Genomic DNA, 26,847 nt, shown 5'->3' on the forward strand with positions numbered 1-26,847 from the left:
ATCAAATTGTACTACTATTTCAACAAAATTATATTTTATTTATTCTGGAAAAATATTCTATTGCCCATGACTTTCTGTTTTAATGATCAAACATTACTTTATATGACTGTAATTGTAAATAGTTATGTGATTTACTGAATTGTGGAGATTGTAGTGAATTTTATTATAATATAAGGATGTGATTACGATGTGCCAGCTTTTTTTATTTCTATCCAGCAATTCATCTCAATAAGTATTTTAATTGTTAATGGTCTGGGTGTAATTTGGAATGCATTTGCGCTGTGCTGAATTAAATGCAGTTGCAGTCAGATTATTTGTCATGATTCTTAGAAAATTGGTAAGCAGATGGTTCTAGTATTACATACATGATTTGGAGTAGCAATGTTAATAAATTAACAACCCTCTTAGATCAGTCATCCTATCGCTTGGTTTGGGCATTTTTCGAGAGTCGAACCAAGGTCCTCAGACTAAAATACCGCCATATAATATAATTTTAATAATTTAATTTTTATTTAATAAAATAATAAAAGTATTATCAGGTATGCTATAAATTTCCTATAACCTTGGGAGATTTCATGAATCTAACTTCATAAATGAAGGAATGAAACATGGTTCCTTGTACCTATTCACCCGGATCGCTGAAGACAATTTTTGTTGTGTGGGTTGGGGATTTTTTCAGAGTTGAACCGAGATCTTCAGGGTCGAAAACCGCCCTTATTATCTAGTATAATGTAATTAACTATGATCGTGGAAAATTCCATGCACCGGACTTCCTAATTAAGGAAGTGAGACATGGTTCCTTGTACCTATACACACGGAGCGCTGTAGAACGAATGTTTTTTTCGCTTGGCTTGTAAATTTTTCCAGAGTCGAACCGAGGTCGTCAGACTAAAAACCGCCCATGTTATCAAGTATACTATAATTTCCTATGACCTTGGGAGATTTCATGAATCTAATTTCATAAATAAAGGAATAAAACATGGTTCCTTGTACCTATGCACCCGGAGCGCTGAAGTAAGAAAATTTTTGTCGCGTGGGTTGACAATTTTTCTAGAGTCGAACCGAGGTCTTCAGTGTCAAAAACTACCCGTGTTCGCAAGTATATTATAATTATCTATGACCATGGAAAATTTCATGTACCAGACTTCCTAAATAAGGAAGCAAGACATGGTGCCTTACAACCCATGCATCCAGAGCGCTGCAGTGCGAAATTTATTTTTCCCGTGAGTTGACAATTTTTCTGGAGTCGAACCGAGGTCTTCAGTGTCAAAAACTGCCCGTGTTCGCAAGTATATTATAATCATCTATGACCATGGAAAATTTCATGTACCAGACTTCCTAAATAAGGAAGAAAGACATGGTGCCTTACAACCCATGCATCCAGAGCGCTGCAGTGCGAAATTTATTTTTCCCGTGAGTTGACAAATTTTCTAGAGTCGAACCGAGGTCTTCAGTGTCAAAAACTGCCCGTGTTCGCAAGTATATTATAATTATCTATGACCATGGAAAATTTCATGTACCAGACTTCCTAAATAAGGAAGAAAGACATGGTGCCTTACAACCCATGCATCCAGAGCGCTGCAGTGCGAAATTTATTTTTCCCGTGAGTTGACAATTTTTCTAGAGTCGAACCGAGGTCTTCAGTGTCAAAAACTGCCCGTGTTCGCAAGTATATTATAATTATCTATGACCATGGAAAATTTCATGTACCAGACTTCCTAAATAAGGAAGAAAGACATGGTGCCTTACAACCCATGCATCCAGAGCGCTGCAGTGCGAAATTTATTTTTCCCGTGATTTGACAATTTTTCTAGAGTCGAACCGTGGTCTTCAGTGTCAAAAACTGCCCGTGTTCGCAAGTATATTATAATCATCTATGACCATGGAAAATTTCATGTACCAGACTTCCTAAATAAGGAAGCAAGACATGGTGCCTTACAACCCATGCATCCAGAGCGCTGCAGTGCGAAATTTATTTTTCCCGTGAGTTGACAATTTTTCTAGAGTCGAACCGAGGTCTTCAGTGTCAAAAACTGCCCGTGTTCGCAAGTATATTATAATTATCTATGACCATGGAAAATTTCATGTACCAGACTTCCTAAATAAGGAAGAAAGACATGGTGCCTTACAACCCATGCATCCAGAGCGCTGCAGTGCGAAATTTATTTTTCCCGTGAGTTGACAATTTTTCTAGAGTCGAACCGAGGTCTTCAGTGTCAAAAACTGCCCGTGTTCGCAAGTATATTATAATTATCTATGACCATGGAAAATTTCATGTACCAGACTTCCTAAATAAGGAAGAAAGACATGGTGCCTTACAACCCATGCATCCAGAGCGCTGCAGTGCGAAATTTATTTTTCCCGTGATTTGACAATTTTTCTAGAGTCGAACCGTGGTCTTCAGTGTCAAAAACTGCCCGTGTTCGCAAGTATATTATAATCATCTATGACCATGGAAAATTTCATGTACCAGACTTCCTAAATAAGGAAGCAAGACATGGTGCCTTACAACTCATGCATCCAGAGCGCTGCAGTGCGAAATTTATTTTTCCCGTGATTTGACAATTTTTCTAGAGTCGAACCGTGGACCATAGACTCAAAATACAGACGTATCATAAATTTCCATTTTATTAACTATTTATAAAAAAAATTTCATGTCCCTGCATCGATTACGTTGTGAGATAACCGTGTTCCCTTTTACCTATGTCTCCCATTTAAATGCACGTAAAATTTGAATTCCCGCCGCGCTTGAGAATCAAGATGGCGGATTACATTGGTCAAGTGCGTGACACGACCTGGCTTTTACCGACCTTGGCCCATGCTTTGAATGAGGTACGCTTAGTTCACGTGTGTTTAAGCGAGTTATTGGCACTTGAAAAACTATTTAATTTAGCTCTTCAGCGTTTTTTTGTAATTCGCAATATTAATGTACAGGAGTGTTAAAATCCCAGCGTAAGCTCATACAGTTCACATGAAAGAGTGGTTATTGAATTTAAAATAATAACATTTGGCCGTATTTCTCCGGAATCCAACATATTCTCCACAAATATTTCCTTAATTTACACGGGTTTCAATGCCATAACGACGTCTGCCAGGGTTACGGACAGGTGCTGCCTCTTAGTTCCGACTTTCACCGCGGCCTCAAAAACAAGCCACTTTTTTCTCGGGAGCAACACCGGCTTGGCCCTGGTTAACGCTAACCAGATATTAAAAAACCGACCCTAAGTCACACTTAGATTTTCAGTTAATTAAGCAATCGCATCGGACGAAAAATGAACAAAGAAAAGATACTTTAAGTGAACTGAAATAAAGGCGAATTTTACGTGTAGCATAAAATTCGAGGAATCAAGCGAGATGGAGTGGAATTGATTCATAATGAAGTAATGACTTGCAATTTTCCACAATAATAAATTTACTTCGACTCGAGTTTCGATGTTACTACATCATTTTTTTGTTGTACAATTTGTTGTACCAGTTGTACCTTGAAAATGATGTAGTAACATCGAAACTCGAGTCGAAGTAAATTTATTATTGTGGAAAATTGCAAGTCATTGTTTCTTTACGTCTAGCGTTTCCTGTCTAATACGCTGCGCTAATAATCACTCACTTCTGTGCTCCAAGCCGGAATGGGTTTGGATAGTTGAGGGCAGAGGTGACACTAGACCAATTGTGTGAGTTCTACACGTCCAGGGAAGGGGAAACAATTATTCATCCTGTGCCACCTCGCCCTTCGAGGTTTTTCACTTGGGGAGACCCAGAGAATTATCCTAGAATTTTTACCCGGAAACCTTGGTTCAGCACTCACGTGCTCCTAGCAAACACGCTATCACAATAATAATAACAATCATATTTTACAGGTAATAATAGTACTTGAGATTACTGTGGTTGCCTATCGGGTAAACACGTTAATGGATCTAACCTTCCGAGTTCTCTGCTATCGTTCAAGAGTGAAAAAGAAGATTTTTGTCAATCCTTACGACTGAAGATTTTCATGTTTTCGGAGTGACTCTGCATATCAACATCCTCACCCGTTTAGCCAACCAAGAGAACCACATCATTAGGGTCGTGGTCGTCAGATTTTCTGGTAGTGGGATTCGCGCATCGTTCAACATACATACAGGTAGATGCGGCGGGTGGCGCTAAATTTGCCGCGTATGGGTGGATGCCCGCCAGCAAGTCGACGGGAGGAAGCAGTAGTCCTCGGCAGTACCTCCAGCCAAGGTCTCGTTCAATCTCTTACCCTTCATCACCTCTGGCCGAAAAAACGTGGATAATCGTCTCTCGGCGTCGTGCCCTCCCGCCTGCCCTCGGCCGCTGCAACCACCATCGCCGGGGCCACGAATTGGCGCGTCCCCCCACTCGGCACTCCGGGAGTGCAGCTATGTACCGACGCCGCCGCCCGCGGATCCAATTAAACGCGCCTATCCTCGCCATAAGCGCTTTCTAATCTGCATTGACGGTCTTCTTGATGGAGTTCTCGTTTCGCGCCTACCCCCGCCAGGTATCGCAGATAGATGGCATCTGCGTGTTACATAGGTGCGCAAGTTGTCTATTGAGTGTATGTGCGGAAGGGGGTGGGGGGGGGGGGTTTAGAGGAAATAGACAGGTGAGGCTGGAGGAGACAGGGTAAATCCAAAATGGGGGAAGGAGGTGAGTTGGCCCTAGGGGTTGAGGAGAAACAGTTCAGAGGGGAGTTATGTCTGCGTGTGGGGGGAGAGGTAGATCCCGGTTAGGCGGGTGGGCACGGCAGCCTGATGCTGATTCGTCGTTTCTAATGCGATTCCCTTAATCTGCGGCTAACCCCCACCGATGGCGGCCTTAATTCCATGAAAGAGGCCGTGTTTGCTTAAGGGAGCCCTCCCCATAATTGAATACCGCAGCTCGCCGCCTCCCGTCAAACTCTCCACCCTTCCGTGCGGCCCTGCGATTTGCCTATCCTCCTCCGCCCTACGACAGCTTAACTCTCTGGCCCAGCCAAACGATGAAGCTCCACTTGGCTCTTTCACTAAAGCCTCCCCCGCAGCCCCTCATACACTCCTCCGTCCACAGAAAAATCCTCCCCCTATCCACCACTCCTGCGTGCCCCGGAAATCCTCACCCTCCCGTATCCAAACAGCGAGTCATTCTCGCCACCCACAGACGTACGAAATCGCAATTGGCGGTGGAGGTTGGCAACTGGAAAGAAATGCTGAGAGAATGGGGAACACTTGGCTCGAATCGAATCAAAGGAAACAACCATCTACTCCAGTAAGATCTCAGGTTTTTTTGAGGGAAAGAATATCACATAGTAGTGAATATTTCTCGGGTCTCACAACGAGTAAGTTCCTCCATTTCTCCATCCGATGTCTCGATATGCAACTTGCCCATCGTCTTCAGGGATTCAGGATCCAATTCCCTTACGCCAGGGTCTTACACCAGACCCGAGAAATCTTCACTACAATTTTTCGCCGAGAAAAAGAAGACATTACAATATTTAACAGTCTCCATGAGTTTCCCGTAGCGTATAAAGCTGAATCTGTACAATTCTTTTGCTAAAGCAGTCTTTCACCTGGCAAATTTATCAACCATTTGGACGGTGATAGACTGAATCATCAAAAAGCTGGTGCAGCTTCAAATGACTACGGGACGGAAAACTCTTGAACAATAGGTAAATCATAAAATATTTTTCCACCGAATTCGAACCAGGACTCACCTTAATGAAAAGCAGAATTACAGACTTTACTATTACAATCAGGCTATCTTGATTCCCTCTCCCACGGGCTGTTGCATGCTCTGTTTTTGTGCATTTCTGGCCAGGATGTGGGTAAGTTTTATAGCCTCTCATACTAGCCCACCAAGACAGACTTTAAAGCTCCACATTTGCCCCCGACTTTCTTTCACAGCATTCACCATCAAATTCTTCGCTTTTATTCTTCCACTGGGTACGCTCTACCAAAATCTTCCACCCCCGGAGTGCCCGGGAAATCCTTTACCAACCCCAAGCTCTCAACACTGAGCCCCTAACCCGCAGAGACTTCAAAATGCATCTGGGGGAAGGTTGCGGATGGGAAGACGACCAAGAACAAAGCTAACTTATTCAGAGATGAATGAAAGGAAACATGGATATTGGACGCGATACTCTCTCCGCACGTGAGAATAGATATTTCGGTAGGCGATTGGAAAGTAAAGTGGCGCGTTAGACAACCTTTATCTGAGGAAGGTGAGGTTAGAATGCCTGATTTAAGAGAGGATTAATGAAATGTAAGTGTGTAAGACCTTACAAATCTCCAATAAATGTTAGCTTCTTCTATAATGCACTGAATAGTAGAGGCCTTCACGTTGTAGAAATCCATCTTACTGATTTGTGAATGAAAAACTTTGCTGTTTCTACCAGCAAACAGCAGGTAGAAACAGCAAAGTTTTTCATTCACAAATCAGTTCTTCTATAATACCTAAGAGATTACATTATGAAATACCATACGACAAGATTACGGTAATTAAGTGTTATCACTATACTAGCAGAAATCATGGATATAACTGAAATATCTCCACCATCTCCTACATTCGGAGCAGACTGCCTTATGCGATAATGATAGCGATAATTACAAAATGAAATACTGTGCACTTTTTCCACGTAAAAAATTACTTAGCGGGCCAGCATGACTTACTGAGTGGGAGAAAATAATTGCCTTCAATGACGCAGTAGTCCACGCTTACATCGGAACATACTTCATGTTTCATTGCACTGCACGATTCATACTTCTAGTGTACCCCTGCGATACATATTAACTCGCTAAATCAATTTCAATAGAATGAATTATTTGATGCAATTGCAACTGCTGATTTCTACGAGGTATCGTTTAAATCACTGACAACTGACTAAAATTTACCCCTGCTCTATTTTATTTTTCATGAATTTTATGATTCAGAGTGGCAGTGGTTGCTGTCAACTGTTCATACCCGAACAAATTTCATCCAAGTCGGGTTCTAAAGTCACATTTCCTCTTCAAAATCTCTCCCACAGCCCTAGCCTCTCACCATTTCCCTGCTTCGGTAGACACATCCCATAAAACATGCTCTCCTCTCCCGATGTGTCGAAAATCCTCCATCCTCCAACTCCAAACAACGGATTCCGACTTCAACCCCCCCTCACTCTCGAACACTTTAAACGCTTTAAGGGAGGCAGCAGGAGGGAGCGGATAAGAAAGCAAAGTGAACTCGAGAGAGAGAGAGAGGGAAAGACAGGGACCGACAGAGTGCTCATCTGGGAAGGATGTGCCTACAGACTAGTCCAAAATCTACCTCCGAAATCCTTTCACTCTACGCAGCGGTGAAGTAGACGCGAAGGTATGTTGCTCTTGCTCGGTCCTTCAATGGAATGAAAACACACTTACTCAAACGTGGTTGTAATTGAAAACGACCAGGCCAGATTTCCTCATTAAAAAGTTGAAATGTCCATACGTGTGATTTAACTATACGGTTATGAGTAGCACAATTCCAGGTTCGAATTTGAAAGAAGGTTCAAATAACAAAAAGACGCATAAGAGCCCTATCACCGTTCGTATTTGCTTTAATCGTGGAGAATGAATTGATAAAAACTATTTTTATCGTCTGCAAATTTTCGGATATACAGCACGTTTACCAGAGTCGCAAAGAAGAAAATGTAATACATGGAGATATACTAAGGTAAATTTTTCCAGATTTTTGGCATAGCATATGTTTGAAAAGGCCCACTCTTTATGCCTACAAATTATCAAGAGGATAAATTTTAACTGACAAATGATAGGAAAGCAGACTGACCGGTTATTCAACCCGGAATTCATGCTATGCACCAGAGGAATCATAGATGCAGTGCAATTAATGGAGGCTCTAGTCGATTCTAAATTGTATGACCTGATGTAGGAAAGAAATGCCCACAATACCACTCTAAAATGTTATGGAAATTTGTTAAAAAACGAGAAATATTCCTAAACGGCCCTTGAAGTTATGTTATTTTTGCGGCTGTCAGTATTGCCGGAAATTGACAATGTGTTCACTTGGATAGCTAAATTTATTTAACGTTCCTGAGTGGAACTCGCGTATTGATTGTAAAGATGATAGCGGCCAACTCCGTTCACTACAAAGATAAATGTCACCGATTAATCCTAGAATCAGATTATTTGGCAGTGGCTTTAAAGAATCAGTGGAGAGCTCCGCTCCCATACATCAAATCAACTCTGAATGGCAATGTTATGTTTGAAATGTGGGTGAGTGAAAGAAACACCGCCGTCCGTATTTTTTAGCGTCAAAATCAAAAGAACCTCTACGAAAATAAATAAGGATTGATATGGCACTAGTGGATCTATAAATGTCTTAGAATCATAGAGAGGAGAGATATTTTTCCGAATGGAACGAACTTATATTAGAACAATATTTTTCATCATACTGTTTCCACCAAAATTCATTCGGTTAAATATTCAAAATCATGTTACAAAAAAGTAATGTGACGTAATGACACTAGCGTTAACGAAATAAAAATATACGCTTCGTGAAAATGAATTCGTCTTCATCATTCTTTTTATGACCCTTTTATGAAAAGGTTTCTCAAATCACGCGATGTAAGCTTTAAAAATGCGGTCTCAATGCATGGTATTGCAACTCTCACGTTTTGGATCGCTTCTGTTACAGCATTCAATCCCGTGGAAATACACTTCATCAACGTTCTACACACCACCGATTGTTATGAACCAGTGTGGTAATTAAATAAGAGAATTCTCCAATCAAATAACATTTCATCAAGATTAATGCTCACTCAGTCGACTCGCATGGTGAAGTGACGTTTGCCGAGGAAGAAAAGAGACGCACCGTCGCGTCCGTATGACCCGGTGGAAAGGGATTCAAAATTCCCTCGACGAGGAAAGATGATATTTTATGGGGTTCGAAAATTCTATGGAGAGGGGAAAAAGGAATATATATCCCTTTTAGCTCCAAAACAATCCGCCCATATGGAGACTGCCCGAGTGAAGCAGAGAAGGAGGGGGAGAAGGGCTTATTCTCTTCCTATTTACGGCTCGTGGGCGCTTTTCTCGGCGTAAGGGGACGTGAGACAGAAAGGGAATGCGAGGAGGAAGGATTTCGCGGAAAAGCGTTGCGGAGAGAGAAAAAGAGGGAGACAGGGGGGAGGAGAGTGAAAAAGAGGGGAGGTATTCCGTGGTGGAAGTGGGTTTATCTCCCAATGGGGTAGGGGGTGGGATAAAATGAGTGCTTTGAGAAAGGGGAGTGGGAATTGGTGGTAGCGTGGGAAAAAACACCTCCAGAAGCCCTGGTGTGACGGTGTCTGAGGGTGTGATGCCAGAGTGGGGGAATTTGGGGTTGGGATTCGCGACCCCCCCTTCCCCCCCCCCTCGAACTCTGATCGCGCGCCAGCCATAATTCGATGCAAATGAGTGAAAAACAACCCGCCATTGCGGAGCGGCGTGCCAAGAGCGATGACTTTTTAAATGGGGCTCATCCGACGTATCTACATATTCCGCCACCCCGCGGGCCTTCATAAAAAGGGGTCTGGCAGGAGGTTTTGTGGCACCATCCATTGTGGTATTTTGTGTCATGAAGATTGGATGATGTTTGGAGGAGGAATTCAGGGAGAGGATGAGAGATTAATTTGAGTTTTGATGGATTATTTCTGCTTTTGCTCTAGGAAATGTTTAGGTTGAAAAAATATCTATTCGGAATAAGGATTTTGGAACTTCCTTTTTTTACGATATAGTCGTAAAGCATGGTTGCAATAATGGAATTCGAGTTTTAATAAATGTAAGTACCATAGTTTTCATAAACGAGTCAATTACGCGAAAATTCTCCTACTTCCAATTAAAAGGTATAAAAGTTCCTTGTGTATTCGAGGTTAAATTAAATTTTAAATTTTTTTTAAAATTTGAAAGCTTATATGTGGAATGAGCATAATATTTCTTATTTATGGCGTTCAAACCGTCACTTTTAAAATCCAAAATGGTGACACCTTCTCGACCAATCTTAGGATTAATAAACACCAAGGATGGTGTTCGCCATGAAATTATATTTGACTTAGCCGGGATGAGAACCCGATTTTCCAATTGCCGGTCAGGCTTGATTGCCAGTTACATCGCTAAGCCATCTCCTCAGAGCAAACCTCAGGATGGGTTTTACCGGACAAAGTGAACTTCGCTTTGAGAAAATGGCTTGCTGGTGTAACGGGCTAACACCTCTGACCGGCAATGATGAAATCCGGGTTCGTAACCCGACTAAGCCAAATATTTTTTCATGGCGAATTTCATCCACGGTGTAATACGTGTTACATTTCGGTGCATTGACACGGAAAATCAGGAACCTGGATAGCGTAGTGGTGTGCGCAGTGGCCCGGAAAGGCAAAGGCCCTTGACTCAGTTCCCGGTCCAGGGGAATTTTTTCTCATGGACATCAATGTACTTTCATCCTAAGTGTTTATGAATTTTCAACCGTGCGCGTGACTCCGTGCAAAGTCACTTATTTCAAGCACCGCTTTGGAATCTTAGGATAAATGACTAATGACGATATAGGCTAAGCAATGCATTTCAGATATCGAAAAATAAAATGTGGGATCTATAATTTTCTCGCCATGCAAAGCCGCGATCGAACCTTATCAGGGCGACCCGCCATCCTCTCCCCTTCCGCCCCAGCTCCCCTCTCCCGCCAACCCCTCCCCCCCTTTTCGCCACCCATCCTGACAGCAGCCCCCCCGCTAACATCCCTCTTCAACACTTCCTCTCTCCCTTCTTCCCGCGCAATTTCGTGGATTTCTTTTTCTCTTTTTCCCCCGAATCCGAATTTCTGATTAGTCCGCCCATCCCCTCTTCCCTGCTCCAATCACTTCTTCCTCCGCCTCCACGCCCGACACCAAACACACCCGTGGTGAAAACATTTATTTTTTTTTCTCAAAATTTTCCTCAATTTTTATTTTTTTCCTTCGCCCCCTTGATATAATTTAATTCCCCTGGTTTTTCGAGGATAGGGCCCTCTCGTTTTCCTTTCCACCACCGATCGGCCGCATTCTAATTCCTCATCTCCCCGTCCCTCCTCCTGTGTACACATCTTCACGCCCAGAAATCGTCCTACCTCGCATAAAGATGTATATTATATATGAATCGATTCGACTTTTTTTCGATTCCGATTCCAAATCTGATTCTTTCAAATCGATTCCCGATTCCATTTATTCTTATCCATACTAACAGATGATACATTGATTTGTCAGTTGTATTGCGGACATTAAAATTTAACAATCGAACGGAGTAAAATAGCGAAGACAATAAATAGGCCCAAAAAGTATACGTATAAAAAATAGCGAATTAGTATTTTAGTAAAATATGATCAGCTTTTATAAAATAATGAACACTTTAGCTGTTTCAGATATAAATCGTGGACTTAATAATATACAGAGCAAAATGGCTCAGGTGTGTGGCGGTATTTATGCCCCAAAATTATAGTCTATTTTCAAAATATACGTATATATATAACATAAAAATACCTCAAGTTGGGCAGAAGCACAGGACACAAAAAAAGATAAAAAACACTCACAGTACTAAATTTTCGGTGGCACACATCCACCTTCCTCAGAGTTAGGTAGGAGACACTCTCTCTCCTACTCTCTCTCTCTCTGAGTCTCCTACGTAACTCTGAGGAAGGTGGATGTGTGCCACCGAAAATTTAGTACTGTGAGTACATCTTTTTTTGTGTCCTGTGCTTCTGCCCAACCTGGGGTATTTTCATGTTATTTACCTCGTCGAGGAACATTTCGAAGTGTATATATACACATATACCTTCGACACCGAAGATAGCGGGTCATCCCATTGAAACGTCTATCAGTTATTGTGTCTCTTTTGTACGTGTTTCTGTGTTTTTCATAGTAAATTTTGTCCGTTCTTTTCCATCGGTTACATACATTATCGCGTGTTGCGCTTTTCTCGAGATTATAATATTTCTTGTTGAAATCGGAGAAATCGGAATCGACTTTGGGCGATCGATTCTTGAATCCGATTCCCGATACCCGAGAAACGGTGGAATCGAGAATCGAGATTTGTAATCGTCTCATCCCTAATATATATGTATATTCCTCTTCTCTGGATCGCAATTTATGCCGAGGCGCGTCATATTTATCATATCCTCTTCCCCGCTGACGCGCTCCGACGGCTGGATGAGGGATGAAAATGGGGAGTTGCTTTAAGTAGAGGGTTTCAATTTAAGGCCGCTGGATTTGATTCTTTATCATCGAGATGGGGTCTTTAGCGGTTGGGGAAGGGACTAATGAATTGCTGGCCTGAGGAAAAAAAAGGTACGCACGCACGTACATGCCAAGAATTCTTGAAATTTTTTTCGTACAATTTTGTCCCACCACCGAATGCGACTACTTATTCGAGCAATGCACCGCTTTCAAAGTCAGAAACTATTAAAACTTCTTTGTGTAGGTTCACATCAAGATGTAGGAATTTCATGCAAGATGTAATATATACTCATCAAATATGTAAGATTTTATAGTTTTGAGTACATTGCTCCGCATTCCTTGGATACCAATCGCCTGGATTAAGTTTGTGAATTATTCTTAAATCGAAGGGAATTAATATCCCGGTTACTATTCTAGTTACCGAATCATGGGTTTTGTATTCGAAAGGAATTTTTCCACCTCACATTGGACTCGGAAAGAAATATTTAAAAATGCAATATTTTCAGCCGGAAATATACCCATTTCCAATTTTTTCCAATTCCGGGGCATAATTTCAATTCGTGGTGTTTATGGCGCCAGAGTGTGTCACACGGCAAACGAATTTCATCGGCGATCACCTTACGAGAGTATTCTTCCGGTTATCTTAAACGAATATCGCGTTGCTTAACTAGAGAGAAGTATTCCGCCGTTAAGGTAATTAACTAGCTATCGATACCAATCGCCTGGATTAAGTTTGTGAATTATTCTTAAATCGAATATGTAAATCTACAAAATGGCAAAGTCGATTTGATTTTTCAAAGATTATTTCCCGTTGATAATAAAAATCAGCCTTCCAATCTCAGAGTTGGAAAGTGAGATAAAGTAACGCTTCAGAATAAGTAAAGCTTTCTGGACGGAAAGAACCCAGCGGTAATCATAAACCTTTATTTGTATGGAGTAGGATTGATTCGAGGCTGGACTCAAATTGTCATGCCTAAACTGTATTCAAAGTTTCCTTTTGGTCATTCGGGATATTCAAACATGAAAGTTTTCACAATATGATGAAAGCACGGCGGCGCGATCCAAAATTAAGCAGAGAATAATCAATTTTAGCTAACACCTTCGTGGTAAATAATTGGTTCGCGCGATGTGGCGTTATTATTATTATTATTAATTGGATTGAATTACGGAACATATGCACGGCTTACGTGAATAATTCACAATCGGAATTTATTAAATTTTCGAAGGTCATGGTAATTATAATTTGATTGTGACTGACACCTCCATTCGAGAATGAATACACTAAGAGATGAGTCGATAGGTTGGCCTCAGAACTATCTCCCTTCATCGAGTGGCTTCCTTCAAACCGTGGGTTTGGTGGCCATTTTCCAAAACAAATCGTAGCTGATCCTCAGGTTTTGCACGAAAATCGCCTCAAGCACACTTCTCTGTATTTCAGGTAACGCCAGTAAAATCACTTTTGTGGTTCCTAAACAAATCTTTAGCAAATGAGAAACTTATAAAATATTACGCTATATATAACTTATAATAAACGCCAGAAAATAATATAAATGCAGTTTCACAGATTTTAACGCTATTTCATGCCTGCCGTATATAAACTTTGGCTATCCACTTTTCCTTAATGTATTTTTTGCGTATATGGCACTTCAGATGACTGAATTTCCGGGTAGGAAATACTGGTTTTATCTAGAATCCGTTATTAAGGAACGTTGTTTTCTAGTCAAATAAGTGTTTTCTTCCTGTTAAAGTTTTCGCGCCTGAACGAAACTGGGACACTCAAATCGACGAATTAAATTTTCCGTCAAAGGGAAGAAAGTATAATTTAACCCAATAATATATTGCACGGAGAATTCAACTTTACATGTAATTCACAATTCTAATTGGAAAAAAACTGATTTCAGCGCTGTAGTATTTTAACCAAGAAATTTAAAAGTTAAAACCATCTGGATTTGAAATTATTGTGGTAGACAACCTCAAAATTAACAAAAAACTATTTGTGTTACATAGAGTTTATTTCACGAGGCTATTTCAAGCGGTGAGATAAAACGAACACCAAAGGCTAATAGTAGGGAATATAACTAGTGCTGATGTAACACTGACATGATTATTGATCCTTTTCACCTTTCACGAGTGAACTTCATCTTCCTTGGAGGAAAAAGCTGAGTTAATTTCCTTCCTCGTACTTCCCTGCTACGTCCTACGAAAAGAATGTAAATTGACTTTCAGTCTATTTTGGGAATCGTTGTAAAACAGGATGTTTACAACAAGCCGAGAGTGCGCGCCTCTAAAAAATAGATCTCGCAACTTTACGGCAGCAAATCAGAGAATATTACATTAGCTCTCTCATTTTATCTTTATTCCTGATTAAAGTCAAAATTGGAGGGATTCTCTCCTTCACTTCTGAGAAAATAAGAATCCTCTACGGTGGAATCCCTTACGAAACTGGTATGAAGACTAAAGGATGTTCTAACAAGTAAAATATTGCCTTCCTACTTTCCTAATCAAAAATCCCTGTTGTTTTCCCTCCTTTCTAGGAAGCTTGGGTACCTTACTGGAATCCCATTAATGGCGTACAGTGGAAGGAAGGGACAGGGCTAACAAGGAGCTACAAGATATCGCGTAGCGGTAGAATTTGTCTTCCTATTGAGACATTTGGGTCTGTACGAAACTGGTGGACTCAGACGAAATAAGTTTTTCGTCAAAGGAATTAAAGTATAACTAAACCTAATTTATATATTGCAGGGAGAAATCAGGTTTTCTTAATATTCTTAATGAATATTGGAAAAAGGTTATTTCAGGGCTGTAGCATTTTCACGAAAGAATTTACAGAGTTTTATCTACTTATTGAAGCATTCCGGAAAATATCGTACTGTATTCATATCTTAAAGCTAAAATTAATGCCACTAGACATTAACTGTTTTAGACTAGAAAATCCATAGGAAAGAGATACAATTTGAACCACTGCATAATGCAACCTACCATTCTTGACTTATCGCGCATATCCTACCAACGAATGTGAACGCCGCCAAATATTACGACATAAATGGTGATGAGTGAACATATTTGGTATCAGACATCGACAGATGGCGAATCTGCCTTCCGGTTCTCAGCTATCACAGCTAACAGATAATTTATTTGGATTCTCCGAACATTTATATTTAGGATCCACTATATTTATGAATACATTCACCAATGCCGAACTTCTTCCATTGGTAGATGGCCTTCTCCGGCAATTCTAATGACAATCATTTGATAGCTTTGGCGATTGCACGAAAAAAAAAATCGCGGCCATAAATAACTAAAACCACAATACATATAAATAGATCTCAAAAAGACGTCACTCGGAGACGAAATTACCGAAAAAAGGAGAAAATCTCTTCGAGCTCTGAGAAAACTTATTCGAAAGGAAAAGAAAGTAAAGGAAGGAAGGAGGATCGACGCCCTCATTCCGAGAAAACTGCTACACACAAGGGTGATTTGGTGCGAGCAGTAATATTTTCTAGAGTCACACGGAAAGAAAAAAAATAAAGAAAATAAAAGAACGACAGACCACCTCGGTTCACACGGGGCCCATTACTGTGGAAAAAAATCCATAGCTCGCCCACCCCTGGAAAATGACTCGAAAACGGCAGCGACACGCAAAGGCCTTTAATAAACCCTTAATGATTTCAACTGGGCTTGAACCGCAAATCGTCGCCGGAATAGCAAGCTGACGTCGACTCTAAGCCGTCACTTCCCACCACCCATCCGCGGGGTGGGCCACCCCAGACCCACCCATGTCCACCCTTTTCAAACCAGCAGCGGCGAGTCGCCACCACATCACCCCACACCCAAAAAACCTTCTCGTACGTCGTCGAAGCGCTTCGGGTGCGTGCGAATGATGACGCTAACGACATGACGGTTGACAAAACGTGATTCGGTCGGCACGTGACTTCTTAAATCTTTCAAAAAGCGGTGATTGAGGGATGGAAGGGGGGGGGAGGGGGCAGGGTTCGAAATTTTCACATTTTTTTTTATTCGAGGACGGGCGAACCGACAGCTGAGGTCATTTGCTCCGCTAAGGATCGGGCGGTGACGCTGGCGTCTGCGTTTTTTACCCGGCGATCCGCCTCGGGGGCGTGTTAGTGCGCCAGATATAGAGAGGGAAACGAAAAACTCCGGGAGTAGGAGGAACCGGAGGAGCGGAAAAGACTGAAATTGAGGAACGCGGGTAGGTTAATAAGTTCGTCGTAAACTCCGTCGGAATAATTTCGGGAAATCATTTCTCCAAATTATGCTTATTTAGCCAGAGAAATTTAGCGCACCGTAATTTAATTTTTTTCCTGAACTCGGCATTATTTCAAAAAATCACTTGAAGTTAATGGTGCTGAATTTTTTGTTAAATTTCTCTTCGCGGTTTTGAATATTATATAAAACGCACCTCAGTATTTATATAATTCCAATTTTCTTCCGGTGTGCTATACAAATGTGTTGAAAAAATCGCTGTTATAATGAATCCCGCGTCTTAAATATTCACAAACTTGTTTGTAACCATATGTGAAAGTATTTTTTTGGAGAGATAGTAGATACATCATTTTTATGAAAGCATATCTGGTGAGTGTTGCTACATGTAAGAAATAAAGTTAAATTAATCAATTTATTTTGGGACTTACAACGGTAAAATTGAAACGCTAAAGAAATGAAGTTTGATTAATATATTAATTTTGGGGTTTACAATGACAACTTTAAAATTTTCTCACTGAACACCAGAATCCATTTATACAGAGGACAAAATATTTTAATGTTGAACATTATAACACACTGTAATTGCTTTGGGTACATGACAACTAACGCCCTTGCGTATGACAGTATGGTTGAAATTTTCTTGCGAGAGATTTTACTTATATCGTGAAAGTACCTGTTATCGGCTATGCGTTTTGATTGGCTGAAGGATGGTGACAGCGTTGGGTTCAGCGACGAAACACGGGCCATGTAAGAAAAAGGAAAGGGATTTCCATCCCTCGAGCCACCGCGTAAAACGGCCATTTTAATCCGCCATCATTGCAGTGACCGCTGGAGCTGTCCCTTGGAAGGAATGGAAAATGACCGCGTGATTCAGGAATCAAGTAAATCTTTCAAATTTGATGTACAGGTAACTATGGATCGTGCCCACCAGTGACAAAATGCTAATTTTACTATCGTCATAGCAAAATTAGCACTGCAAGAGAACGAATTTTTCTTAACTTTATTTAGAAGTGAAATAATACTTCGTGTGTTTTCTAATTACAGGTTATTATTTATATTTTATTACAATTTTTTTTGCTTTGGTCACGAATGTATATTTTCGAAACATTGAAGCAAGAAAATTGATAAAATTTGCCCATTATGATTGATCATTATGTCCTTTGTCTGACTGACTGTTATGTATTTTGCTAACCAGTGCCGGAACGGCGTTTCTGCAACATGACACCACTGGTGCCCACTGTACACACCCATCAGAAAAAGACAGGGAATCGGGTTGGTGTGGTGGCAAAAGAGGAATGTAGTAAGGTGGCTTCCAACCTAGTGGAATCTGGTTCAAATCTCGGTGGTGGCAGAGAATTTTCGTATACTGCTAGATCCCATCCAGAATGCTACGTGGAGGACATTTCAAGCGTAGAACTCCGTCCCTTGGATGGGAGGTTAAGCCGTGTCCCCCCCCCCGCCATGGCGGCTTTCGTTAAGAGAAGGCTAATGCCGACGCTAATACTCCATCCTTTCTTCCACATCCTTCCCTCAGGGCACAAATGTCCAGCTGAGCTATCGGTCGCCTCCTCCAAATATCACAACATAACAAAAAAAAAGAGGTACATAGGACAGTTTATAAAGGATGTAAAAGAGAAGAAATATTTAGCTATGAAAAGGTTAGTGGATAGGAGAGAGAAATGGATAGCTGCGTCAAACCAATCCTAGGATTGTTGACTAATGATGATGAGCAAAAAAAAAGACAGGTGGAGCGGGAGGTATATGTCCTTCTAATTTACACGATGGGAAACCTGGTTACTGAGGAAGGAATCCAATACCGACGCCACCAAACCGACTTGATGTCGTGGCTCTCGGACAGAGCGGGGTGGGTGGGTGCAAGTGTGAGCATGGGGAGGGGGTAGGCGGTGTGGGGGAAGGGGAAAGGCTGGAAGAGGGGGAGGGAAAGGGGGTGGGGTGGCCGGGTGGAATGTGGTCGGAATGGAAGGGCTTGGATCTAATATTTTTAGAACACCCATTGGGGTGAGGCCATTAGTCAGGCACACTTCTTCTATTAGACGACCGAGACGCTCGGACACAGCCTGCTCGGCTCCGCGTTTCGATCACTCCCTTTCTCTTTTTTTCGTATCATTCGTTTTACTCTCCCGATCTTTGGCTCCCCTTCCCAGCATGATCCTCCTCCAAGATCCAACTTCTGACTTACGAATATTACAATAGAAAAGGGAATCGGGTTGGTGCGGTGGCTAGAATCTTTTAGAATTATCAATTATATCTACTAATAACATAGGGTTCCATTTTAAGCGGCAGCATAGCAGTAGGATAACATTTCAAACTCTAGGCAAGAACATTCAAGCTTTGTAGGCTACTATCGTAGGCTATTCCAGTCTTCACGCCCAGTCAAAATGGGTTCAAATCCCGTCGGTGGTGGAGTCTTTTTCAGAGACTGCCCGATCCCTGCTTGAATGTTGTGTGGAGGACATTTCAAGCGCAACACTCCGTCCGTGTGATGGGACGTAAAGCCGTGGTCCCCTTGGCGCCTTCCGTTAAGAGCAGCCCAATGCCGACGCCGGGTTTCTCTCCATCCTTCCCTCATTACCCTTCCCTCATGGCACAAATGAACTTAGCTGTCGGTCGTCTCCTCCAAATACTATTCCTTACTGCAATGGAAGACTCCCCAGTGGTCTCTGAATGCGTTGCCATCCACCGCACGTTTGAATGAGTTTACAGGAGTTGCCACTCTCGTCACTGATGGGTAAAGCGATACGAATTTCAGAAATGCCATACAGTAGAACCTCGATAAGAAGTGTCTGTTATGGAAGTTAATGGAATCACTGAATCCCTTCATAACTTATTCTATTCAATGGAGTTATGTACAGAGTCGCGTTATCGAGGTTGACTCTTCAAAACGATTTGTTACAGATGTTCTGAATTATATTTGTAATTGAAAAAAATCCATCCCTGTAGTTGAGGTTGTTTGGATAATAATAGTCACATTATAGAGGCTATTTAACATTATGCGTTAGAGAAATCTTAAAGGGATTTGAACATTTCACTTGTAATTGAGGTTTTCGTATTATTGAAGGTCGTGCAAGCGAGGTTTTACTGTAATTAGGGCTAATTAACGAGACTTATATCTGTGATGAAGTGTGGTATCGAATTCATAACTTTTCAATGCTATTTCTCACGGTTGTTAGCATAATCTAGTACATATTAAGAATAAATTGATTGGTCTTCACTCATCGCAACTCTGCGGGCGTTACAAACATATCCATCGGATTAAATTCAAATGGCAACAAAACTCAAGCTTCAACATGACGGATTGATGCCTTCTACATACAGTTCTCGTGCTCCTCATTGGTCTAGAGAGCAAAAATAGTTGCAAAGCGCCTCAAAATTGATTTAAACATACACTTCTCACTTTACGATTTTTCCAATCGTACTATGGAACTGGCGTTTTCCCGCGGGGAAGAGGCAACCTCGCAGTGAATATCATGGGATTACTTTCTTCTAAAAACCTTGGAGAGAATGCATGCAACGTGGCTGCGCAGAGATCAAAATTCAAGGCCAACATTGGAACCACCAACTTGTGTATTATTATGAGGAGTGGAAAAAGTTATCCAATAGAATGCTTTGACATATATAATTCTAAGATACTGACACTTGTTCTTCTTTGTAAGTGTTATACTTTATGGAGAAAACATTCCTAATCGAAATGACCAACATGGAAACTTACGTTATCCTCATAGTCAACTGATCAGACTCATCAAGTTATCTAGGGTTCCGCCTTTTCAATCGTGAACGTATGAGCCGATACCGCTTATCGCTCTTGTTTCTATTTATTCTGAGCCTCAAACTGAAACACCCAGAAACTTCTGAATTCAATTTTTTGCGAACCAGTTTGTCGAAAACACACCGTTCTGCTGAGGATGATTTAGATTCGTATTTAACAGTGCTTACTGCTGACGTGATCGTAAGAACAGTATTTTTTGAAACAATGTTTACAAAGTGGTTCCGCGGTGTTGAGCACAGATCGTTAGTTTGGTGGCTCGCTTTACTAAATGCGCAAAGTTTTTGGACTCGTGCGGATTGTCGTCCTCTCTCCGCTCACGATCAAGAGAAGCGAAAACGAACCCACGGTCTTTTAATAGAGGGTTCAAGGGACTGTGGGCGTGCCGGTCGCTCCGACCACGCCTCCCTCTCGGGCCTTTCCACTTGGCGAAGCCATCACGGTCATCCGCACGCCTTCGACCCACACCTTTACCCTGACCATTACGGAGTTTACCCCCACGAAAACACAGGAAGCCATGGGAATGCGTGCAGTTAAAGCGGGTGATTAAGAAAGACAGGTGGGCCTGGAAGTGAAGGGGAAAGTATGCGTCGGAATTTTCGGTGCAAAAAAGTTAGTAATTTTGGCATCGTTCCCTGTTTCAGATGCTAAGGTTGGTGCCATACACGTGGGGGTAGGTCTCACACAGGAATTAGTTACTGGCGTGTGAGTATCACCCCTTAAGGAGGTCCATTCCTTTCCCGAGTTGTCTATTCATTAATAATTCCAGGAAGTTGTAGAAATCAGAAAACCGTGTACCACTGGTTTTACTGGGGTGTACAAAAACATGCCTCGGTAATACACTTGGTTATATTTTGCTTAAATCTCAACCCACAAGGCTAAAAATACGAAAAAATAGATTATTCGGGATGTTGTCTCAATGAAACCTGCAATTGCGATACAAAAGGTGTGGGCCCAGGGGCGGATTGAGGCAATTGTTGCAGAGGGGGCATTAATTACCCATTGCGGAGCCTTGAAGGTATGCAACACTTCTCATCAAGTGTCTTAAGCGTCTGAAATCTGTTATGCGCCAAGAAGCCAACGTTTTAATTTTCCATAAAGTATGGGGAGGCGACCGATCCACCCCCTGTCGAACTTCCTTAATTCGCCACTGTGCAGCCCCGACTTCTATGGAGTAAGTTGAATACGCTTATGACTTGAGATCACACGAGGATAAGATTGAACTTCCTTTATGCATAGAGGTAATTGAATCAATACGTGAGTAATGATATTTGTGGAGGCACTTTGAAGTGATTAAATGCTAAAACTGATACTTAAAATTGAGTAATTATGTGACAAAACATAGATAAATATACAGCTACATTGGTGTCAAAGAAAATGTTCCTTCCAACTCTTTTGATATCCTATTTATACAACCGTGGTAATTGACTGGAAGGCTCCCTAGTGACTTGGCCTGGTCTTTGCTTTTGAATGACGTGTTCAGCGACCAGGAAATCTAAAGAAAATATTTTTCGAAGCTCAAAGCGGAGAAGCTAAAAGAAAATACAAGTTTTTTGAGTGTCAGCGGATCAAAGTAGGAGGAAGACTCTCAATGACAAGGATTTGGCTGATTGTGATTGTGTTGAACTCATGTGGCATGAAAAATAAGACCTGTCATTAATACGACTCGATAAGTAGCATTGAAGGTTACTTTTTCTATCTACCCAAGGATTGGTCAGATTAAATGCCACATATGCCTTTATCTGTTTCGGTATGCTTTCTATTTCTCTCCGCTATTATGTCGTTTACCATTTACCACTAAATATACGTATGAACCATAATATGTTCGTCGATACTATTAATTCAAACTTTTAAAAACTGAGTTCAGTTTAAGGGTATCTACGTATAAACTGTCATAATTCTGCAAAAAATATCACAAAATACCTGCCTATCTATAAGTATGTGCTTCACCGAAGAAAATAGGCTATTTTCTATTGATGAGCAACCTTCATCCATTAATTTCTTCTTCCATTGATATTTTTAATCTTGGTTTAAAGTAGTAATGATATTACGAATGAAATAATTAACTTCACGTTTTAAGCGAGATTGTAAATGGGAGAACAAGCCTTCTGTAGCACTGCCCCTGAAAATTTAAGTGTACGATATGAAAGACCCAGAAAGGCAAGAATTTCGAAGAAAACCTCGTCAACTTGAGGAGCTTATTACTACTGAAATACCGTGGAACTTCATGCATATTTATTTTAATTAAAATTTATTGCTGTCCAGTAAGTATAACAAACACGTTAATATTGATTGTTTAATTGAAAAAATAATACGTTACAGCACTGATAGCGCACTTTTCATTCTGCCAAATTTGGCGGAAGAGCATACCAGTCCATCAGTTCAGCCTTCCTCCATCAAGTCGACTCCATACAATGCTCCGCCCTAATTGAAAGTAGCACAAAATTCATGAATGGACTCCGCGGAGTACACCAACACTGCTCTTCCGACTTCGAAACACGTCAACCTCCCCAAAACCGCACCAAACACTAGCGTCGCGTCCTCGGCAACCGCACGGGCGCGAACGCTGACGGGCGTCCACGACCCACACTACTACGTACCTACTCATCAGCTCGTACTATCCGTCGGCGAAGCGCTGCTTTGAGTTTTAGACATTCTACAACTTCAGTATTAATCATTCTAGATCTAATAAAATCTTTTACTGAATTTAACTGATTATTTTTTGGCGAAACACTCCTCAGTTTCGGAGAAAACTTGTTCTGCTTATTGTTAATCAACTAACAAAATAATGAGAATGTTCGTTTGATACTTTTGCATTCCCGCAATAGCACTAAAAGTTTTAACAATTCATGAAAAAAAAATGACTTGGTACGCAGTCACGAGCACGGGTGAAAATTTATATACACCGTTTGAATCCCGGCAAAGTCAAATATTTTTTCATAGGGAACTTATATAACCCTTGGTGTATACACTACAATTCTACTTTTTCAAAGTTATATGAAACTAACATACAATTACTTGTCACCGAAGCTCTTCCTTTAGCTGCGGAGTAAAAACAAAGCCCGGGGGTTCTTTAAAGAAAAAAAGTACATCGGAAGTCGATTAATACCAATGATGCAGAGACTTAATAGATTCAAGAATTTTCTTTAAAATTTATTTTTTTCTAAATTTCAAAATTAAACAATTTAAACGTGCCATACAAAATACATAATCGCAAGACTTTCAGTATAGTTTAGGCCCACCTCTTAACCTAAGAGCAAAAACATTGGCTAAGATTGAGAAAAATAATTTAAACTTTTATTTAAAAAAGGTTTCCGCTGATGCATGCATAGTGGCATTATCTTCTTGCAATAACTTTCAACAGCAATCTATAACCATGATAAAATATTAAATACAAATTATAATTTCCACACTATTAATATAAAAATCCATTACCGGCCATGGTTTTGACATTCTGGTGAAATTGCGGTAATTATTAATTTACCTTGAAAATCTGAACAAATTTACACACCTTGAAAATCACATAGAATGTCGAAATGATGGTTGGTAATGGATTGTTATATTTAAGTGTGAAAATCAACATTTTTAGTTTGTATTTTACCATGGCTACTGATCGCAGTTGAAAATTGCCCGAAGGTAATGCAGGCATCAGGGGAAACCTATTTTCCTTGCTTTTAAATTGATAGTCGATGTTAAAATTATATTTTACAAATTTTAGCCAATTTTTTGCGCTTAGGTTAAGGGGTGAGTCTAAACTGTACTGAAATTTTTCGATAACGTAATTTATAATGAACGATTTAATTGCTTGAATCGGAATATTTCAAGAAAATCTCAAGTCTCTGCATCAAAGTGTGGAAATCACCCTTTTTAGTTGATATTTTAACATGAATACATCGCATTTCCACCGTGAAAAACCTGAAAATATTTCATTTGTAACATCTATAAGTTTTCAAACTCGAGTCTCTTTAATGTTATAACGGTCGGAGGCACATTAGAGGGTCTGGCGTCGACCGAGGAGGCGGGGGAGGACGAGTCGTTGTCCGCGGTAGAGGCAGGGGGGAAGGACCGACACCTCCTCCTCGCGTAATAATTTAGCGGTTGGAAATGAAACTCCTAACCTGGGCGTCCCCGCCCTCCAAAACGACTCGACCCGGCGCCGACGCTTGCTTGGTTGGGTTGTGTCCGGCGGCATTTCGGAAGGTTGTTGTCGGGAACAATCGATAGCGGTGGGATGGGAAGAGTTGGTGCAGGTGGGGACTTGAAAAGGAAAGGGGGGGGCAAACGAGGAAACAGGAGGAAACCTATTTGGGTGGGTGGGGGTGGTGGGACCCGCGTACCCTGGATGGAGAAGCGAGCACATAATGGAGCTGGGTGGTGTTCGGTTGTGGGCTGAGGGATTCTCCGCACGGAATATATCGACCTTTCAATAGGATATCATCGTCCAGTATCCAGGAAATATTCTAGCATGGTAGTTGAGGATAACACTTGAGACTAGTAGTGTCAATATGTCCATATATAGTGTTGTGATTCTAATATCGGTATACTAGCCCTCCATTTCTCACTATCCCAATCTTGTCCTTATAACTTATACCTCCCTGAGGCTAGAGTTCCCCTTATCCCCCTTGAACAGTCCTAGGTCTTGGTCTTTCTCTGGGAATAATTATCAATTTCTCTTCTATTACTTTTTCCCTCGTATATATGTCTCATCACGTGGCAAAAGCACCGCGTTCTTCTTTGGCATTTGTCCCTAAGCGGTTGGGGACTTTTCCGTAGTTTTTCCTTTCCTTTACGTTACCGACTTATCTGCTATCTGTCATTATGTGACCAGTACTCTGTTTTTTTGGCGTGCAGTAATCCATAGTGTCCTACCTTCCCTTATTATTCTAAATACTCCCTCAATTCTCATCCTTTCCTTCAATTTTATCTCTAGCATCCTCTGATAGAACCAAGTCTCGAAAGACTCTATTCTTATATAATCACTTTTTCCGAATGTCCAAGCTTCTGAACCATTGAGTCCCGCTGACCACACGAATGTTTTCACGTGTTGTTTCCAGGTAACCAGTCTGATGATTTTCGAGCACAGTAGCGGCCTCTTTACTGTGAACGCCGCATTAACTTGGACTATTCAACGCTTGAGTCGTATCAACATGTCTAATATATAATTCATTGAATCAAAAGATTGTTCTGCGGGCTGAAATCGAAAACAGCGGGTCCACACGATTTTTTAAGTAAAAACTTCCCATAAAAATTCTTAAATGGCAAATTATTAATATTCGGCTTATTTTTCTTGGGTTTGTTAATTAGATACAGCCATCAGGTCAACTTTGGATTAATTTATTAATTTGACCAATAATTGGATGCATGTCTTTGCACACGAAACTCGAAATAACCAGTAGAATTCCATACTGTGACATGTATATTTTTTACCTTGTATTTAATTATTTCTATGTATTCAGTACCACCCTTTTAAATAGAATGTTTTGGAACTGTACGCATAATCTGTACTTGATTTTAGCAGGCCTTGCCACAATACAATAAATATTATTATTATTGCCTTCGATTATCTCTTTAAATTACCAAAATTATAAAAACCCAATGCGTCATGTTGTTTTACTGAATCGCATCATAACATTTTTGAAAGATTTTGGCCAATCAATAACTAATCCTTCCTTTATTACCATATTTATTGGGTACAAAATATTTCCCTCATATCTTGGTGTAGAGAATTGCTAGAGTAAACTTATCATGGACATTGACATATCTCCTGCACAAATCCCTCTATTTACATCAAATGTAATAACGTGCTTATCTAGACCCAAACGCTTTCGCTTTCATTTGTTATTTTGAAAATTTCACTCTTACTACCACCGTGATCATAATACCCAATTTCATCCCTTAATAGATACAATCTTCAATACATCATACCAGTCGACGATTAAACCACGCATGCTCAGGGTATCACGCATTTCATTCATCTCACATTGGAGATAACTACCAGCTGGCGATACCGTCTTGGACAGAAAATCGACAAAACCACCGTAATCTCATGTAAAACACACTGACGACTATTTTCGGCGATACGCATTATCCGGGATAGAAAATAAGACCAAATTACTCAAGTCATCTCGTCAGCGATAATCATACATAATGACTTCTCCGTATTCTAAACCATTCGATACCTATCGCCTCGTATCCAACACTATCTTCCGCACCGGATATAATTTTCGAAGCGTGAGACATATGCTCTAAATATTTTTCCATTAATACCGAGTCGTTATATATAAAAAAAGTAAACGCATAAACCAGACGTCGATGTATCGTCCCATCATTGGGGTGTATTCTGCGGGCGGGGAGCGCGTGGGAGGTTGTAAGAGCGGTGGTATGGTGGTGGGATGGGCTCGGTGGATGAGTGGCGAACCGAGCTGCGGGCATGGCGATATGGGGGAGAAAAAGTGGGCGAGGAAAAGGGTGTGGGTTGCCTAAGCGGTGTATGGCGGGTGGTGTCAGCAAGGGGGGAGAGAGAGGTTTGGAAGGCAGCATAGCGTGGAGGAGGAGTAGAGAAAGGGCCATTAAGGAAGTTATTAATGCTTGGGCGACGGGAATCGATTGGGAGGTGCTATTCCAAAAGGGACCCTGTGACCGTGTCCCCTCT

The 26,847-nt window shown here is 41.0% G+C and overlaps 1 protein-coding gene across 2 annotated transcripts in view; it reads right to left on the reverse strand.

Annotated features, from left to right (window-relative positions):
- LOC124166762 overlaps positions 1-26,847 on the reverse strand; it is a 372,777-nt gene that overhangs the window by 120,572 nt on the left and 225,358 nt on the right. The window lies entirely within an intron of this gene.

Source organism: Ischnura elegans, chromosome 1 (assembly GCF_921293095.1).
Source record: "Ischnura elegans chromosome 1, ioIscEleg1.1, whole genome shotgun sequence".
Taxonomy (NCBI): domain Eukaryota; kingdom Metazoa; phylum Arthropoda; class Insecta; order Odonata; family Coenagrionidae; genus Ischnura; species Ischnura elegans.